Here is a 6,844-nt window from a genome sequence, read left to right on the forward strand (position 1 = left end):
CGAACATCTTTTCAAAATATTCTTCCATAACTCCACCAGATCTTCTCTTTGATGAAAGATATCTCAAGAATAATTTCTTTCTCCATTATCACACATCTTCCTCTATTTGATAGAATAAAATCCTGGGGATATTATTATTTTTTTTATTTATAAATAAAACCACAGATTTTCTTTCTCCTTTTCAATAAAAACAAACTCATCAATATATTATCTCTTTTAACTTCAAGATATGAAAACTTCTTGTATAATAGGAAACAAGATATCTTTGCCTTAAATCTTTGAGATCTCCTATAAATTATGTGAATCTGTTTCAAATGAAGAAGAAGAGGGTGCCTCTATCCATTTGTTCATTTGTTGGGTGTCTTTAACAAGTTGGGTGACCGTATATGAAATGATGGGTGCCTTTATCAGTTCCTCTGGCTGTTTTTAACACTTTTTTCGATCTATTTTTCCAAAAGAGCTTATTTCCTTGAAAAGACTTAAAACAAGTTTATTAGTGAAAAAATGAGTCCCAGCTAATGCATTTATGGGTGAAAATGCGTCGCACTTTCGTGCTTATCAGTTGGGTACCTTATCAGTTGAAATTCAGAGAAATAGTCTAGAATTGAGTCAGCACTTTTGCTTAAGATGCTTAGTTTGAGGTTTTTATTTAGTATTTTGTGATAGCTTAGAATGTAGAAGAACTTATTCAAATCAACAACATTACGGGGAGAAAGTTTAGGATGAGAACAGAACTCAGATAGAAAGAGAATCTCAGAGGAGGGGAATTTTTTTAATTGAATGAAAGATTGTGGTGATGTTTCCATTCGCAGAACATGATAATCCAGGTAAGATGTTATGGATTTGAGTATTACTTCCTGAGAATGTGATTTGTGTTACATGGGTGAATTTTGTGATTTGAGTGAGATGAGAGAGTCTTGAAATTTGTGTGTTTTGAGTGATTCCTGTGATTTGAGTAATGTAATTGCAGGTACAGTCGTGATTTTTGTGAGTAGTGTTCATGATTGGGTATTGAAATCAAAAGTAGAGACCATTAAACAGTTTAGAGATGAATACACCGGTGGTATCAGGTTGTCGGCGGTGAGAACTAGTCGTTGCAAGAGACGTTGAGAGAAAAAGACAGATAGAAACCGGCCAGAACTAGCCGTTAGAGGGAAGAGGGAGGAAAATTCAGCTATTGGTAACCTAAAAAGTATGTTTTCTGTGATTTCCAAAGGTAGTGTCTCCATTGAATTGAATGAATTTCTTGAAACTATTTTTCCTCTTATACATAGGTTTTCACTTATTATTTTCTTAATTTCTTTGTTTTAGGTTTGGGTAAGCGATATTTGACCATCTATGACCGGACCGCCTTGGACCAATACCCATATCTAGGCATGTTTTTTTTTTACTTCTGTTTTTTTTACTTCTAAAAAAATTATCGTGAGACTTCGATTTCCAAACCATCTTATCTTCCTAGTGGTTAATTTATCCATCCACCGATTTAGAAATTTATATATTCTTTCACAGTAGTAGATGCATTTGGATTAGTGATTTGAAACATAAATACTATATAACTAGATTACTGCTACAACAGTGAGGGCCGACCAAAAAAAACGTACATGCTATTCTGGTTGTTAACGTTTACTATTTTTTTGTGAAGATGCTTGAAAAAACTACATCCTACATCTACATGCCTATTGCAGTTATATCGAAAAAAAATTACAAGGCTTATCTGGAAGTTATTAGTGCATAAATCATTCTTGTTATCAACATAACTTAATAAACAAAGACGCTTACGAAGCCTACAAAACGACGACATTAATTTGAAACTTACATGGTATGCCTATTACAGTCTGCGGTGACAATGCAACTCAGATAAAGGTCCACGACTCCACGCCGGTCAGCAGCCAGAAACATAAAATCTTATAAAATGTTGAAGGTATTTGCGTGCATCAGTCCTACTTCCCCTTTCACTTAACTCGACTGTTCCCCTTTCTTCGTCTCATCTTCATCTTCTGAAAATGTAGATCTGCAACTCAACCGCTACCACCAATCAATACTCACACCAGCTCTATGAGCTTACCGCATTTTTTCCTAATTTTTTATGGATATCATCATTTCGTCAGTTTTTCACATGGAGAAAGAACACATTCATCAACCAAAGAATGGTGCAGATTGTAGATTTACAAGGGGATGTTCAAATGGTCGAGGGTCCAAGAGAGGTAGAATATCAGCTGCTTCAAGTTCTGTGGGGTTTGAAGTGTGGGTGCAAACAACTGAGTTCAAAAAAGACAGAACTTGGGTCGTCTTCTTCACAGATGAGATAACCCAATACTCTGTTTTTTCAGCAAAATTCGAATTTGAAAGTGTCAAATTTGTCGAGTTGGAACAAATAAAAGGTAATTTTTAATCGTTGTATATGAGGGAATTGGAAGAATTTCCAAGAAATTTGATGGATTGTTGATGAAATGCTCCGTTTTTTTTTTTGAATGAAAACCATCCTGAAATTAGTCGATTCCGATCGATCTAATGGCTGTCTCGATTAAATTTGAACTGTGAATCTGTTTCTTTACTTGTGTTTGATGGAAATTTCCAATCGATTTGATTTATCATCTCAAATTCTCACTCAATTTCAGGAAATTGTTAGGTAAAAGAAACTGTTTTTTTTTTTTTTTGCACAAACATTGTGACGGCCAACATTGAGTCTTTTTCACCACATAGGGACTCCCTTTGGTCGTCCAATTAGTGTTTTAGGTTAACACTGAGATAACTAGAACAATATCCATAATGATTAAAGGATCCCCATTAATTTTTTTTTTTACCAAAACACATCTTTGAGCAAAAGTTTTTGTTACAAAGTGCTTCACATTTTTAATACACTAGTCCAGGGACGTTCCTGGATGCTTCCTTGGTTCTAATGTACTAAGTTTGGCCGTGAGCCACATTTTCAACAGTTGCTACTTCTTTTCATAGTGATGCAAACTAGTAGGCATGAAATGTCAAACTTTGTTAAAGCAAGTCAATTTTGAGAAGGATGCTATTAACAAACAAACCTAAAAGCAAGTTTGGGACTTGAAGGAAGGTGAAAACCATCCATTTTGAGCTAAGTAGTAACTAGTACGCGTTAAATTGTGCTTGGGAAATTAGCTGGATCCAACCGTGTTTATTAGCTTACAAACAATTTTCAAAAAGCAAAACGCCAACACCCACTCAATTTTGTTAAAGCAACCTGTAACAGAAAAGAAGAAAGGAAATGTACATTATATGAGCAGCATTGTGACTAAGGATATATCAAGCACATTTGTGATTGGTTTTCAGCATCTATCTCCTTCTTGTTTTGCTCCACTTGTCAGTGGTTAGCTTCTTTTCGTCTCTTATATATCTAAAACCTTGAATTCAGAAATTAACCAGCAACCATGGCTAGTTTCTTCATTTCTCCTTCTTCATTTGTAATATTTTTGATTTTAGCCTCTATAACTCTCCCTTGCTTTGCTCTTCATGATGACAGAAAGGTGCAGAATATATTTCTCTAATCTGTATTACAAATTCTTTCATATACTGGGGACTGTATTTTTTTCTTACAGATTTGATTATGGATGCAGGTTTACATTGTTTACATGGGTAGTCTTCCAAGTGAAACTGAATACGTCCCAACATCTCATCACCATAGCATTTTACAAGAGATTCTTGAAGGGAACAGGTTGGTATCATAAACAGTTGTGCACAAGTATGTACATGAATTTTCTTGTAGAAAAGGAAGAATTGTTGATTTCTAATGAGGCTTTAATGTTTTTGATTGTTGCACATGTACGTAGCTTGGCGACGGATGTAATTGCTCATAGTTATAAGGGAAGTTTCAATGGATTCGCAGCGAAACTCACTGAACAGGAAGCTCAAAAGCTTTCTGGTAACTCCTTAACTAGTAGTAGCTTCACTTGTATATATAACTCACTTTTGGATAACAAATTAAAGAAACATGACTGCGTCTCTGTGTGCAGAAATGAAGGGTATAGTGTCTGTATTTCCAAGTGAGAGACATCGACTTCAAACCACGAGATCATGAAACTTTGTTGGGTTCTCAGAGACAGCGAAGCGAGTTCATACAGTAGAGAGTGATATTATCGTTGGAGTGATTGATAGTGGAATTTGGCCAGAGTCCGCGAGTTTCTCAGATGAAGGATTTGGTCCTCCTCCTAAGAAGTGGAAAGGTGTCTGTGCAGGAGGCCAAAACTTCACCTGCAACAAGTAAATAATTCCCCCATACTTTTTTGGCACTGAACCTTCTTTAACTCTCTAAATATTTCTAATTTCTTGCATTTTTGTGTATGCAGCAAGTTAATTGGGGCTAGAGTTTATGCTAAAGAAGTTGGGGACTCGTTTCCTAGTGCTAGGGATATTAAAGGTCACGGGACTCATACCGCATCAATCGCCGCTGGAAACATGATCAAAGATGCTAGCTTCTATGATGTAGCCAAGGGAACTGCAAGAGGAGCAGTTCCCTCTGCAAGAATTGCTGTATACAAAATCTGCCGGTCAAGGCTAGAAGACGAATGCTATTCCCATGACATTTTGGCAGGATTTGATGATGCAATAGCAGATGGAGTTGATATACTCTCCTTATCCATGCGTTCTTGGCCTCCTACTGTATTTTACGAGGATCCATATGCTATCGGTGCGTTTCACGCAATTGAGAAAGATATCTTAACTTCACAGGGAGCTGGCAACGCTGGCTCTCCGCAAACTGTACTTAGCACCGCACCGTGGATGTTTACCGTGGGTGCGACCATCACTGACCGCCACCTTGTTACCATAGTTGTCCTGGGAAATGAAAAGACCCTTGTGGTATGCACTTAACTCTAATTCATTAAATGTCAAATGCAAATAAGTCTATGAACACATACTGTGAGAAAAAGTCTCTAAGCCTCTGCACCTTTTTAATTTTTTTTTATCTGACAGGGAAATGGAGTTAATGCTTTCAACTTGAATGGAACTAAATTCCCTCTGTATATGGTGACAATGTTTCAAACGGTAAATGTTCAAACGCATCAGTTCGGTAAGTTAATACTGAATCCTACGTACCTAGCTAATTACTAGTAGAAATCGAGCTCCTCCAGTTCCAGATTCTTAACAACATGCTCCATAACATTTTCAGAAGCTGTGGTCAACTATGTTTAGACAGGAAGTTGGTGAAGGGGAAAATACTTATATGTGATCTGGTTTACGGGGGGGCAGAAGATCTGAATTCTGGTGCTATCGGAACAGTCTTCATAGACAACGAATTTTCTGACGATGGTTCTGCGGTTTATCCTATGAGTGCTACTCAATTAAGCGGCAAAGCTGGTGAATATGTCAAATCTTATTTCAACAGCACCAGGTAAGTAATTACTTACATACAAGGAAGATCGTGACGGAATCGCTAATTTTGTATTTACGGGTTTATTTCGTTTCATTGAACAGAAACCCCGTGGCAACCATTTTGAAAACTGAGTCCATAAGAGATCACCGAGCTCCCAGGGTCGCGTCATTTTCATCTTGTGGACCTAACAAAATCATGCCGGACATTATTAAGGTAAGTTATGAGTTAATCTAACCCCTCTTTCTTTTGTATATATCTTCTCCTGTTTGCATTTTCTGGATCTGAGTTTATCTTTCTTCTTTAATATTTTGAAAATTATTTGCGAATAACAGCCAGATATAGTGGCCCCAGGGGTTGATATATTGGCTGCGTTCTCAGCGGTGGTCAATCCAGCAGATTTTTCAAATGCTGCGTGGTCTGTAAATTATACTTTTCTCTACGGAACATCCATGTCATGTCCTCGCGCAGGAGCAGCGGCTTATGTTAAATCATTCCATCCAGATTGGCCTGCTTCGTTCATCAAATCTGCATTAATGACCACTGTGTTCGACATGATTCATACTGGGGATCCTGGACGTGAATTTTCCTACGGGTCTGGCCAGATCGATCCATTGAAGGCCATAAATCCTGGTCTTGTTTACCACACATCTACAGAAGACTACATCAGTATGCTTTGCAATGTAGGTTTAGATGCAAAGAAAATTCGACTTATCACCAACCGCAATTGTCCCAGTAAAATTCGACCAGGAAGTGCAAGGAATCTCAATTACCCTTCACTGGGTGCACATATTGTAGCTCACAAGCCTTTCAAGTTGACATTTAGAAGGACAGTGACAAATGTTGGGAATCCACATTCCACATATCATGCGACAATCAGGGCAGACAACAATAGGATCAATGTAACTGTAAACCCCAACGTCTTATCTTTTAAGTCACTAACTCAAAGAAAGTCATTCGTGGTAACCGTTGTAGGAGATGCATTCGACTATTCTGAAACCGCTTCTGGGTCACTGGTCTGGTCAGATGGAAACCACACTGTGAGAAGTCCTCTTGTTGTGTACACATGATTTTGAACACCATCATAATGAGCAAGCTGTGAAACATCACTAATGCTTATGTACTATTTGAGATCTCATAGAATGTAATTTTGCTCTTTCCATGACAGGGCATATAATAAAATAGGGCTTTTTATTTACTTTTAACTTCTCAGGGAGCTGGCAACTCTGGTCCGGCTCGGCAAACGGTACTTAGTACCGCACTTTGGTTGTGAATTCAGAAACTAGTATAAATAAAGCCTCCTCCTCCTGCATCCTTAACCTAATAACCTTCCCCCTTTTCCGCGATAACTGTTAGGTTTTTTAGGTTTTCCTTTTCTTCTTCTTCAAGGAAAAAAATATGAATCAGAGATTTTCTGTGTGCAGATGGTCATCAGAACCCATATCGTCTTCTTATTCATTAGTCTCGCATCATCAACTTCTTCGATTATGTTCCACAAATCTTTTTAAC

At 37.5% G+C, this 6,844-nt stretch overlaps 1 pseudogene; it reads left to right on the plus strand.

Moving 5' to 3' along the window:
* The first annotated feature begins 3,274 nt into the window (after positions 1-3,274).
* On the plus strand, positions 3,275-6,533 carry LOC113295989 (annotated as a pseudogene).
* Positions 6,534-6,844: the final 311 nt, after the last annotated feature.

The sequence above is a fragment of the Papaver somniferum genome, chromosome 7, assembly GCF_003573695.1.
Source record: "Papaver somniferum cultivar HN1 chromosome 7, ASM357369v1, whole genome shotgun sequence".
Taxonomy (NCBI): Eukaryota; Viridiplantae; Streptophyta; class Magnoliopsida; order Ranunculales; family Papaveraceae; genus Papaver; species Papaver somniferum.